General features: G+C 31.4%; 1 protein-coding gene across 1 annotated transcript in view; it reads left to right on the top strand.

Moving 5' to 3' along the window:
* The first annotated feature begins 9,267 nt into the window (after window positions 1-9,267).
* The window catches only part of LOC145245824 (octopine dehydrogenase-like), a 63,903-nt gene continuing 58,201 nt past the window's right edge, over window positions 9,268-14,969 (top strand). Inside the window, exon 1 of the mRNA XM_080107472.1 lies at window positions 9,268-9,576. The gene's annotated coding sequence lies outside the window, so the exon portion shown is untranslated. The remainder of the gene's footprint in view (window positions 9,577-14,969) is intronic.

Raw genomic sequence — 14,969 nt, 5'->3', positions numbered from 1 at the left:
ATTAAATTTAATGTGTAACAAATTAATCTCAATATAGATAAAACACTAGATGTGTATATGTGTCTATCTGAGTGTAAATATTTAACGGATAAACTCTTACACTACTGATCATTTAGCACCGGAATTAACACAATATAGTAATCATACACCAAGGATGATTTAAAACAAATAAAATCTTTGTTTGGATGAATGAATAACGCGTACAGATAAGTTGAAATGCAAAATGTTAATTTCAACTTGCCGCCATATTTTTACTTCATGCGCATGCCCAAATCCAATTCATTTCTTCAAGTCGTTAAATGTTAAATCATTTGAAAGTATCCCTCCGTAGCTACGTAGGTAGGAGACGCGGTGGGAGGTCTAAATTTTTTTGTTTCGATTCTAGCAGACGGCATCCAAGTCTTTTTTTTTTACTTTTTAAATAACTACAATATATTAGGTACAATATAATATTCAATAGAGAATTGGCTCTGCAATAATAAGTACAAAATCTGCATGAATTCAAATATATTTAAGCGTATTTTACGACTCGGCAAAGCCGAGTGCCCTACCCACGCTAGTTGCTACATAAACTTGCAGTATTTTTGTTAGTACAATACTATCTAGCTCTAAATCTATAATATAAAGCTGAATGTGTGTGTGTGTTTGTGTGTGTGTGTGTGTGTGTGTGTGTGTGTGTGTGTGTGCCTGGTCACGAATAGGCTTCTATATTGTTGACTATTTTAAAAACCTGATTACATATAATGATAGAAGATGTATCGAGACACAGGAATGGGTATGTTTGATCTGGCAGAACAGTGGTTCTTTAAAATTGTGGGGTCTGCGTTCGCGCCTGCTCCACAAAGTATGGGAATAAAAAATTTAAAAATTAAAAAAAAACGTTTACAAGTGTTTTTGATATAGATGTACATAAGAATACTTTGATAAGTATGTTTTTAACTTAAATAGGGATGATATAATAAAATTGGAGGGTCTGCGTTCGCGCCTGGCCTCCATAGAATGGAAATAGGCACAAACTTTAATAAAGACTTTTCATATCTATCTGCGTAAGTATACTTTGATAATTATGTTTCAGTTTGAAGAAATATAGTATAATAAAATTATGGGGTGTTCGTTCGCACCTGACCTTCATAGAATGGAAATATGTCACAAAGTTTAACAAGGTTTTTTAATATAGATCCACAGAATATTGTGATAAGTGTTTCAGTGTGAACAGGTATGGTATCATAAATTATGGTGTTTATCTATTTTATTTTTACTTTCATCATATTTTGCTTTGGTTTTGATACCCCCAAATTCAAAGCTTTCTCTTTACAACCCTTCCTTTTCATAACCTATCATACTTTCATAAATCAGTGTCCATTTTCTGTAGGCTGTTTTTGAACCCAATCAACGACGGGTATTTTTGCTAGTATATATATAGACATTTTTTTATTTACACATGAATTAGGAATATATTAAATAGTAACTCTTGCATTATATACATTTTAAATTTTATTTAATTCTGTTAATTTATTTAATTATTATTGTCTCCCTTGAATAGAAATATAGTTTGAATTCTATACCTAGAATGAATGACACTAGCCGGTTTCTCAATATTTTACTTTTTGGTGGACTGTTAACGTCAAAGTTAAAAAAGAAATTATAATTTGAACTTTCTACATTGATATGAATGTTTCCCCTTTAACTATTTTTATATTTTTTCTGCGGGACGTATTCCTTGTATTTAGCCTTAAAACGCTAAATACAAGGAATAAATAAATACATGTGCCAATTGTTACCGTATTTTTATTATTTTTATTTATCTATTTTATTGATGGTCCGAGAATGTGAAGTTTTCGGCATACCTGATGACGTCGTTCTTTGGATGACTTGAATTAGCTTCTTTTATTTTCTTTTGTTTGGATTAAACTACTTGAAGTAGCTTCTTTTATTTTCAGCTCATTAGAAACATGTCTAAAGTATATTTTTACATTAATTATATTTTTATTTATATGAAATTATTAAATTATTTAACAAGTTAATTAATAAACTTGCAGTATTTTATTCATCATGTTGCTAACTCCAAATATAATATATATAGTATTTCATTAATATAATATAAATTTTAATTTACTTGTCCGTAAACCCAGTGTTACAAAAAATAAACATCATCATCGCAAATATTAATTAATGAGAAACGAATTATCTCCGTTTATATTCGCTCTTTATCAGTTAAAAATCATTAAAACCATTCCTTACCCAACGATTAAAAAATATATGACTGTTTACTGTTTTAAATTGGTTATTTAATTTTATAATAACGAAAAAATCATGTCGAGAGGAAACTGTAAGGTTTTTTTTATTATAGTTTCTTTTTAAGATTAAAACAAAATGCTCAAGCGAATTGACATCTGTTCCTTTATAATTTCTATAAAAAGAATTATTCAGAAAAATACTAAACAAAACAATGTGTTATGTGTTGAATTTTCATTGAAAAAAATCTAATTTTTTAAAATTAATTATTTTTAGCTTTCAAAGGTTAAAAACGAATTTGCTAAAAATTGTTTTGAATTCGTCGTTATTTGTTTTATTTTATAATTTATATATTTTATTTATAATTTATTTTAAAAATTTTCAACTACCGTAGACTTTCCACGGGTTCTGCTAGTAATTGTTGATATAATAGTGTTTAATTAATATAATAATTGTTAACATAATAAATAGTGTTTAATCACTAAAATGTGCAAATAAACGTGGGTAGCATACAGATAATTTGCATATTAGAAAGTCGTTATTTTTCTCTAGTGGATATGAATTTGGCATTTTAATCTCACCCTCACTGCTACAAATGGCTCAATTTATAAATATAGAGATATAAACTCACGCGAATAGTACAGAAAAGGCCTTGCTGTCGGTATTTTTATGTAATGTCTGCAGTGTTCAGTCGGCCGGCTTGCAAATGAACGGAGAAGTCTTGAGGATAAATCTTACCAAATCTTATTACGTCATTATCCCTTTCTTTGTGTTCATTTTCTTTGAAGTTGCCTTGCCGTCTCATCCCCTGACCCGCCATTTCTCTCAGGTACTCCCGATTTGTTGAACCGGAAGTGATTTGAGAGTTGATGCACGTTCAGTCCATGCTCATATCAGCTCTGAGCGTCCTAAGAGGTCAAGCAGAAGGACAAAGTCACGTACGGCATTAGTTGACCTATTTGTTTATTAGTCTTACGCGGTTCGAAAGTTTGTTTAGAATCGCTTTTTCTAATTACAGCTTGGATTGTCTTTTTCTTATCGCATTCGCTCTCACTTTTTCCTTCTTCCCTTCTCTCTCTCGACACACACACTCACACACCAGCACAAACACGTATATATATATATGTCATCCACAGATAGTACTGTTTCACCGTTTATAGCTCATTAGTGTTGCTAAACAAGTGTGTTGTACATGTATGTTAATTATATATATATATATATATATATATATATACACACACTCACACATAAACTCAAACACGTATACACACACACACATATATATATATATATATATGTGTGTGTGCGTATATGTATATATATGTATATATATATGTATGTCATCCACAATAAAAAATATTCTGGAGCACCAAAGGTAGCTCGTTTTAATGGTACAACTCCCATCTTCGTATCTCTTTAACTTTTTAAGTTTAAAAAAGAAGGCTTTACTTTATGAACGACCCTTGTATGACAAAGCGCGCTCCGGACGCCCATACACAGCCATCGTTTATTGCTGGCAAAAGTGCATTGAAAGTGCTTGATTATAGACTAGAAACCTGGGGGCTTTGTTATTTCAACCCTTTCTATGTATCGTTTGCTCTTATGTTTGTCACAGTTATACAACAGTAAGGAACGATGAGATGGAGTTATTTGATTTATTTTTCTACATGGTCACCACCATTTTCAATGCACTTTTGCCAGGAATTCAATGGCTTATCTATGTTTTTTTTTGTGTGCACATGCATGACAGGGGGTTGCTTTTTGAGATTCTCACATCGTTAATATCTGCAACAGAGATGTGAAATTTTCAGGCATAATTGCATAAGTTCATCTATACAATACAATTTGTAATTCCTTCTGCTCCGTTCTGATGGAATAATAAAAAAAAGAGACATTACTTTTAAAACGCTCTCGTACTTATCTTACGTTGAATTCTATTACATCTTGTGCTTATAGTCAAGATTGTGTAGTTTTGATTCCTTTCTCTGCTCCGAGAGAAACGATACGATGGTGACAAGCAATATATGGTGCCTTTTGATTAATGATCATTATCTTTTTACATAACGTGGCCGCCTTACCTTGTGTTTAGAATGATTTTCTTGTCTATTTGACAATGTCTAATTATCTAACTAAATGAACAGGAGAAACTAGAATTAAAAAAGCAGGCAATCTTGACTATAATCCATCTTGTTTTTCATTATTATTTTATCTGTTAAACCTCGTACGCGGAATATCGTAAATACACACACAAAATTACCTACTCACTCTCTCTCTTCTTCTTTGTCAACACGTAAGTTCCAATCTCTCATCTGCGTGCTAATTTCTCTCTCGTGTAATATAGATACAAGGAGAACGATAAAATTGTCATCCTAGAAAAGACATGCTTCCTTTTCCGTTTGATGGAAACCAGTTCTTTTTTCGGACCTTTTACTAGTTGGTCAGTTGTGTACACATCCCAAAAGCAATAGGAGCCTTCTATCATGTCTGAAAGTGACGCAATGTTTAACAAAAGAGATCAGAGATGCACAATTATACAACTCATGCTTTCTACTGATCCAAGTAATAACAACAGCATCATTGCTAGTACCCTCAAAATGCATCGCTGGATTGCCACGAATATCAGAGACGTGTCCAGGTTGATGAAACAAAGTTTCCGGACACGGTTATGATCTTTGGTGTGGTTTCAAGCAAGGACCACATCATGCCACCTCACATCTTCGAAGTCGGCTTGGAAATCAACACCAAAGTGTACCTGGATGTGTTGAAGAGTGTGATGGCCCCATGGTGCAATCAGGTAGCCGCTGGAAAACCCTGGGTGTGGCAGCCAGACTCGGTGTCGGTTCAGGAGTACAAAGAGATCCAGGCTTGATTTCAAAAGGAGTGCTACGACTTTGTACCTTTCTCTCACTTGCCTCTCTCTTCCCTCGACCTGAACCCGCTGCACTAATTCGCTTGTAGAGAGCATCACCAACATCACCTCCCACAAAACCAAAGCCAGCCTGATCGCTGCCATCCGCTGAGTATTCATCGAGCTCCCACGGGCGCTTGTGGAAAAGGCACGCTCCCAGTTTCGGACCCGCATCGGGACAGTGATTCAGGTTGAAGGCGGTTACATTGAATATATGTCAGCTCTACTACATAATCGGTCCTGGATATGACCTAAAACTATATCCGATGTGGCCTTGGGGAGTGTAGAGCCACCCTTTAATTGCCATTGCTCCCAGGTCCACTCTGACCCGGAGTGGTAGTACCTGTTAGGGTCCCAACTATGGGTTAAATAGAATCTGACTTAAAAAAAGTATATACTCCATTAAAAATCGTTTCTCAAAATAACTAGATTCGGCATTAAATAACCTGAAAAAGGTTGATATGCCGTAAAACAAAAACAACCAATCTACTACATAATCAAGTTACCTGAATTTATTTTTTAAAATAAAAGTTTTAAAATAAAATTGTAGTGTTGTTTTTTAGGCAGATACTTTTATCGTTCCACCTTGTAAATTATTGAATTATTCTTAAATGTTTCGTTATGATAATACAGACATACTCATCCATCTCTCTTTCTCGCTGTTACGCACTCATACACGTAATCGCATCTGTTTTCTCTTCTTCACATACATGTGTCCCCTTTCCTTCTCTCTCTCTCTCTCTCTCTCTCTCTCTCTCTCTCTCTGTGTATCTGTGTATCACATGCAGATACACATACGAAAAGAAACTGAAATCCTAGAGAGGATCTCTATCATTCTAGTAATTATGGACTCAGGAAAACGAATTTCAGAAAATACCTGCCAATTATACCCAGTGAACCAAGTGCAAGAGACATTCAAACAATTGCACTTAAAGGTGCGGTCAGAAGTTTTAAAAGGTTTTTCGATCGTAATATATAACATAGCGGGTTAATGTTTGGTATCCGGTAGGATGCCCCATCCCCAGCTTGAAAAACTAATAAGAAAATTGAAAGAAAATCAGATAGAGAACTTGAATGCCTACTGAAGGGAACTTGAATTTCTACTAGACACTGTCCTCGAGTGTCTAAGGTTTCTCTTTACAGGAGATTGCCAGGACAATCTGGCATGAGAATATTTTCAAATACAAATTAACCCTGACTAAATATTCAAATTCACATAGTATTCGCGGACCAAGTAAGATCTCGGAATGGTTAACCCATCCTGGCTTATACGAGGAATGGCGCACTTTCTCCAAGTGGTGGTACGTCAAATAACAACACGAAGCTGGATACTTCACCAGACTAGATGTATTCTTGTTTTGGAATTCAGTAAGACTAAGAAACTACAAGAAAGATCTACTAAAACATATTTAAATGGTCAATTGGGGGAGAGGGAAATAATGTTCGCAACTTCTTTATTAAATCAGTGTTTGAGAGGTGATGAAGAATTTTAATATAACATTCGAATATCTATGTATCTCATATAGAGATTAAGTGTTAGCCCCAGGAATAAAAAAAAATTCTATCTTTTCTGTCTCCCTTTCTATCACAAAACAAACCCGCACTCATATGCTCTCTTTTCTATGTCTCCTTCCTCCCCCTTTCTCTCCCCTCTCTTTACCCCCTCTCTCTCCTTCTCTCCACCTATACGAGTGTCACTCCAAATGTAATGCATCCTAGTTTTAAACTAAAACAAAAACTAACAAACTAAAACGTTGAAGAGCTGTGAAGATGGGAGTGGTACCATTTAAACCAGCACACTTTTGTACCCCATAATTTATTTTCTAGCCACCATGTTGTCTATTATATAGTCTATTTTAGCCACCAGCATTCCCAATGCACTTTTGTCAGCAATGGGATGGTGGCTGCGCTCAGGAATCCGGAGCGCACTTGTCACGCACATCTCTGTCGCTACTCTGGAATCAACGACATCATCTGTGCTGACATCAACTGTATCAACTTCGAAAAAGTTCAACAGGCGCCGATGAGTGTTAATCGGTTCAATTTTTCTGCAGGGAGAAATTCAATGAGGCATCTCTGCTTCTGACACACGTCCATGACATGGGTTGCTTTCTTAGAGTTTTACACTGTCAACATCTGCAACAGACGGACGAAACTTTGCGGTCATGAATGGATGCGCTCGGTCATCATAATAATGCAATTTGCAATCGTCTCTAGTACGTTCAGGCGGAATAAAATAGAAAACATTATTTTTGGGACGTCCTTTGTACACACACACACTCACACACATTTCTTTTCTCTGTCTCTCTTTCTCACTCTTATATCTATCCACATATCTCTCTCGCTCTCTCTGACTCTCTCTCTCTCTCTCTCTGCTTGCCACGTGCCACAACGCATATAACATCCTGTATCTATAGAGTGTCCAAAAAGTCACTGAAGGGTTTTGAACTTACATAGATTCTTTATTTTTGAGGATATCGTTCTGCCGTTTTAACACAATCTGTCTTAGACATTGTGAAATTTACAAAAACGAATGCATATTCAAACAATCTTTATTTTTGAAAAAAATAATGTCTTTTAAATGTTGTCTATTTTCAGCTTCGCATATTTGTGCTCTTTCCCAAACTTTATTCATGACAGATTGCATTGGGTTGCGATTTGACTCCCTTATTTTATTCCTGGCGTTTTCCTTCAATTTTTGCAGGGTTTGGGGTTTATTAACATAGACTCTTTCTTTAAGATACCCGTAAAAGAAAACGTCAGAGCTAGTCAAGTTTGGGGAACGTGGTGCTCATTTGACTGTCATAGCGAGAGATAATGTTGTCACCGAAGCATTACCTGAGAAGCTCCATGGTGTCTCTCGCCATATGTGCCGTTGCCCAATCTTGTTGGAATCATAATCCGAACCTATTTTGAATTTCTGGGCGCAGAAAGTCTGTAATCATAGTCCGGTACCTCTCTTTAGTAACAGTGAATGCATTTTCGTCGTGATCTTCAAAAAATAAGGTCCAATAATTTTCTCCTCCGTTACTACACACCATACAGTGCACTTTATGGGATGCAGTTGCTTTTGATGAATTGCCTTTGGATTTTCAGAGCACCAAAATCTATAATTTTGTTTGTTAACGAGTCTATTCAAATGAAAATGGGCTTCATCCGACAAATTCAACTTTTGCAGAAAATTAGGGTCATTTCGGACAAGTTCTTACATTTGAACTGCATAGTGAACCTTTGTTTGGAAATCCTCAGGCTTCAAGTGTTGAACTAACTCCACTTTATAAGGAGATAGTTTTTAACTGTACGAAACATTGCGTAGTGAGCTTCGACATATCCCAAGTTGTGTTGAATGTCGTCGAATCGATGTTTTATTATGCTGTTCAACTCTCTCTGATACTCTTTCCCTATTTTGATTTGTGATGATGTTTCGAGGTCTGCCAGCTCGCGGAAGATCAAATACATGTCCTTCAAACGGGCGCATAATGTATCGAATTGTGTTGTGACTTGGGCTATCTCTTACATGAAAATGCCGTCGATGAACACTTTGGGTCAAAACAATTGACCCCTGATTTTGGTAAAACAATTTCACAACTTTAGTACGTTGTTCAATGCTATACTTATGCATAATTAATTACCAGCATATTTTTTGTTAAATATCTGAAATAGAAAAAATAAACATTAATTTTAAATGGCAAAGACTTTAAACCCAACAGGGACTTTTTCAACACCCTGTATCTCTTTTTCTTTTCCTACCTGTCAACTAACACATACATATAATCTCTCTCTCTCTTTCTTTCTCTCTCTCTCTCTCTCTCCACGCACACCCAGTCTCTCTCTCGTTCTCTGTTTTCACTCTCTCTCTCTCGCTAAATCTCCCAATCTCCCCCGCCTTCTCTCCCCCCTCTCTCTCTCTCTCTCTCTCGCTCTCTCTCTCTCCACGCACCTCCAGTCTCTCTCGTTCTCTGTTTTCACTCGCTCTCCCGCCAAGTCTCCCAATCTCCCCCGCCTTCTTTCTCTCTCTCTTTCTCTCTCTCTCTCTCCCTCTCTCTCTCTCTCTCTCTCTCTCTATATATATATATATATATATATATATATATATATATATATATATATATATATTCATTTCTAATTCGAAATCGGGCACGTGACTCATGCAAACCATATATTTTGACACATTTCTCGTAACGTTACCTGCATCCAGCATCCTAAACGTACCCACCCATCCCTATGCTCTATCAACAGGCACACCTTCCACCTTGTCTTCCTGCCTACGCACGTTTTTTTTTTGTTTTGTTTTTTTTTCTTCCCTAGTTCTTTCTCTTTTCGCGATTTTCTCTTCGCACGTCGGCGCATGGAATTCGGTTTAGAATGGCGTCAAGTTGAAATATACGAAAACTTACTTTTTTTTCGTCTGGAAAAAAGATCCACACAAAAAGGTAAGCAAAACTGGACCTCATTGATTTCCTCACAAATTGTGTATTAGCAATTATCTGGCAAGAAATAGAAAATGTGTTTAGCGAGAAATTGTCAGTTATCGTGCGCTCTTGATTCTGTGTCGTTATACTTCAAGCATAGCTCCCCTCTCTCTCCCTCTGTTTCTCTCTCATGCTCCTCCTCTCTCTCTCTCTCTCTCTCTCTCTCTCTCTATATATATATATATATATATATATATAGAGAGAGAGAGAGAGAGAGAGAGTAATTTATAAAATATATATGGCGATTAAGCTACACTGAATATTCGGTGTTTCATCCAACCTAGGACTCCTCAGGCTTGTAAATTAAGTAGTTATATATATATATATATATATATATATATATATATATATATATATATATATATATGTGCGTGTGTGTGTGTTCTTAAGTTAATTTATAGTTAATTATTCAATTGTTAAAAAATTTATAAAATAGAAACTACTACTATTACTGCTGCTACTACTACTACTAATAATAATAACATTAATAATAATACCAACTGAATTGTTTTAAACTTAATAATTCATTTGTTATTAAATATATCTTTAAAACAACATTTGAGCAAGGTCGGTGTATATATATCTATATCTATACATCTATCTATCTATCTATCTATCTATCTATATATATGTATATATATATATATATATATATATATATATATATATATATATATATATGACAATCGATAAAAATTGACTTTTTTTTATATTATTATTGTTAAGAAACTAAAGTCATATAGTCCCTGAACATGCTAGGTTTGCTGTCTTATCTGGCTTTATTGTTTTAAGAAGTTTATCTTTATATGTGTCAGGAACGGTCTCTACCAAACTACTCTATCAATTTTTTTGGTTTCCAGACATGACACTTTATATGTGCGAAGTTCGGCCCTGTGGATAAAATTAGATTTAGTTTTTAGCCGGGAAAAATTACTGCCAAGCGGTCAAAATTAATAACATTAGGCATAAAGAAGACTTGAAGTGTTTCTCTGTGCATGCGCTAATAAAAAAATTATACGTTGAGGTCGGTTAATTTTTAGCATTTTAGTATTGGCTCTAAAATAAATATGAAATATGCATGCATTAAAATATCATATTTAAGCATATTTTACGGCAGGGCAACACCGGGTGATCATATGTATAGTATATAAGACTAATTAGGAATTACTTTAGGTTGATTGTTTAATTCTATTCATTGAAATCAATATGGTCGGACGGATTGACCGAAATATCTTGGTTCAACTTTAATAATGTGTACCGTATCTCTATTTCTACTAATATTTTAACTTGGTTATTTACAATTCCATAAACATATATATATATATATATATATATATATATATATATATATATATATATATATGATTTCTATATAGGAATTACCACTTATCAAGACACAGAGGCCACTCGAGAATAAGGGTTAAAGAGTGCACAGTATTAGAATCTTAGTAATCGTCAGTAGTGAAAATTCGGTAAATTTCTTAACTTAAGGGAAACGGCTCATCAAGAACTTGTTTACATTGGGCTTGAAGATGGCTATATTGTAGTCAGCTGGAAAGCAGGCAAAGGGAAGATAGTTCCACAGGCGTGCAGTTCTAAGAAAGAAACTTTGTTCATGAAATCTACGTTTAGGTTTACACAGATAAAGATTAGGGGAAATTATTGATAGTGTTTTCAGCTAGACGAGTGTTTCTCATAAAAGTTTGGTGAGGGAGGACCATAGATTGGAGCTCAGACGAGCACTTGCCATGAAAATAACGTTATAACGTTTCTTAATAAACCTCTGATTGTGTAATTGCCTATAAGACTACAAAGATAAACCAAATTTATTTCCTTGTTATTTTATATTTAGTATTATTCTTAACACGAGTAGAGCAATTTTCCGCAGTATAAACGATAGGATTTCCTCTTTTTATGTTTTGTACCTGATGGCATCGCAGTCAGAATCTACGTTTCGAAGTGTATGTGGGATCTGATGTAGAAGAGACGCAATTTAAACATGTTAACTTATGTTTTCGGAAAACATGATAGGCTAGTTCTGTCTATAGTTCGTTTTACGCTTGCTTGAAAGCAAGTGATGTTTATGGCTTTTAATCTATGTCATCATACGCTGGTATGCCGGTACACCGGGATAGCGTCAGAACGTCATAAAAGCGTAAACAGTGTTGCTAATTTAGCGATTTTACCGCTAGATCTAGATATTTCGTTGAGAATATAGGGATAATTTTCTTTTTTTAATCTGAAGATTTTCTTTGCCAATAATGTTTGAAGAATTTCAAACCGAGTAAAGAAAATGCATAAAAAAAAAAACTAATTAATTTGGAGATTGTGAACACACACAACGAACAGGTCAATTCTAAAACATATGCACTTTGTAAATACTGTTTTTTAAAAAAAAAAATATCTGATATTTCTAGTATTTTTTAAACAACTTTAATAGTTTATTTTGGAAGTATAATCCATAAAGAAATTAAACAACCCACTTTAAAACGAGAAATTACGAGTTTTTTTTTATATTTTATTCGCAGTTTTGTGTTAGGGGTGTCAAAAATTCTGAACAATAATAAATATAATATAATAATGTAATAATAACTAATGTGATAAAAACTAATGTAATGATAGCAAATATAATAATAACTAATGTGATAATAACTAATGTGATAATAACTAATGTAATAATCACTAATGTAATAATAAATTATGTAATAATAACTAATGTGATAATAACTAAAGTAATAATAATTAATGTAATAATAACTAATGTAATAATAACTAATGTAATAATGACTAATGTGATAATAACTAATGTGATAACACCTAATGTGATAATAACTAATGAAATAATAACTTATGTAATAATAAATAATGTAATAATAACTAATGTGATAATAACTAATGTAATAATAACTAATGTAATAATAAATTATGTAATAATAACTAATGTGATAATAACTAATGTAATAATAATTAATGTAATAATAACTAATGTAATAATAACTAATGTAATAATGACTAATGTGATAATAACTAATGTGATAACACCTAATGTGATAATAACTTATGAAATAATAACTTATGTAATAATAAATAATGTAATAATAACTAATGTGATAATAACTAATGTAATAATAACAAATGTAATAATAACTAATGTGATAATAACTAATGCGATAATGACTAATGTAATAATAACTAATGTAATAATAACTAATTTAATAATAACTAATGTAATAATGACTAATGTGATAATAACTAATGTGATAATGACTAATGTAATAATAACTAATGTGATAATAACTAATGTGATAATGACTAATGTAATAATAACTAATGTAATAATAACTAATGTAATAATAACTAATTTAACAATAACTAATGTAATAATGACTAATGTGATAATAACTAATGAGATAATGACTAATGTAAAAATAACTAATGTGATAATAACTAATGTGATAATGTATAATGTAATAATAACTAATGTAATAATAACTAATGTGATAATGACTAATGTAATAATAACTAATGTAATAATAACTAATGTAATAATAACTAATGTAATAATAACTAATGTAATAATAACTAATGTGATAATAACTAATGTGATAATGACTAATGTAATAATGACTAATGTGATAATAACTAATGTGATAATGACTAATGTAATAATAACTAATGTAATAATAACTAATGTGATAATAACTAATGTAATAATAACTAATGTAATAATAACTAATGTAATAATAACTAATTTAATAATAACTAATGTAATAATGACTAATGTGATAATCACTAATGAGATAATGACTAATGTAATAATAACTAATGTAATAATAACTAATGTCATTATGACTAATGTGATAATCACTAATGAGATAATGACTAATGTAATAATAACTAATGTAATAATAACTAATGTAATAATGACTAATGTGATAATCACTAATGAGATGATGACTAATGTAATAATAACTAATGTAATAATAACTAATGTGATAATAACTAATGTAATAATAACTAATGTGATAATAACTAATGTAATAATACCTAATGTGTTAATAACTAATGTAATAATAACTAATGTAATAATAACTAATGTAATAATAACTAATGTAATAATAACTAATGTAATAATGACTAATGTGATAATAACTAATGTGATAATAACTAATGTAATAATAACTAATGTAATAATAACTAATGTAATAATAACTAATTTAATAATAACTAATGTAATAATGACTAATGTGATAATCACTAATGAGATAATGACTAATGTAATAATAACTAATGTGATAATAACTACTGTGATAATGACTAATGTAATAATAACTAATGTAATAATTACTAATGTAATAATGACTAATGTGATAATCACTAATGAGATAATGACTAATGTAATAATAACTAATGTGATAATGACTAATGTAATAATAACTAATGTAATAATAACTAATGTAATAATGACTAATGTGATAATCACTAATGAGATAATGACTAATGTAATAATAACTAATGTGATAATAACTAATGTAATAATAACTAATGTAATAATAACTAATGTGATAATGACTAATGTAATAATAACTAATGTAATAATAACTAATGTGATAATAACTAATGTAATAATAACTAATGTGATAATGACTAATGTAATAATAACTAATGTAATAATAACTAATGTAATAATGACTAATGTGATAATCACTAATGAGATAATGACTAATGTAATAATAACTAATGTGATAATGACTAATGTAATAATAACTAATGTAATAATAACTAATGTAATAATGACTAATGTGATAATCACTAATGAGATAATGACTAATGTAATAATAACTAATGTAATAATAACTAATGTGATAATGACTAATGTAATAATAACTAATGTAATAATAACTAATGTGATAATGACTAATGTAATAATAACTAATGTAATAATAACTAATGTGATAATGACTAATGTAATAATAACTAATGTAATAATAACTAATGTAATAATGACTAATGTGATAATCACTAATGAGATAATGACGAATGTAATAATAACTAATGTGATAATAACTAATGTAATAATGACTAATGTAATAATAACTAATGTGATAATAACTAATGTAATAATAACTAATGTAATAATAACTAATGTAATAATAACTAATGTGATAATAACTAATGTGATAATAACTAATGTAATAATAACTAATGTAATAATAACTAATGTGATAATAACTAATGTAATAATAACTAATTTAATAATTACTAATGTAATAATAACTAATGTAATAATAACTAATGTGATAATAACTAATGTAATAATAACTAATGTAATAATAACTAATGTGATAATAACT

The sequence above is a fragment of the Euprymna scolopes genome, chromosome 23 (genome assembly GCF_053919585.1).
Source record: "Euprymna scolopes isolate OS-2025 chromosome 23, ASM5391958v1, whole genome shotgun sequence".
Taxonomy (NCBI): Eukaryota; Metazoa; Mollusca; class Cephalopoda; order Sepiida; family Sepiolidae; genus Euprymna; species Euprymna scolopes.
Note: the sequence above shows the minus strand (reverse complement) of the source record. Positions and strands in the feature narration are given on the sequence as shown.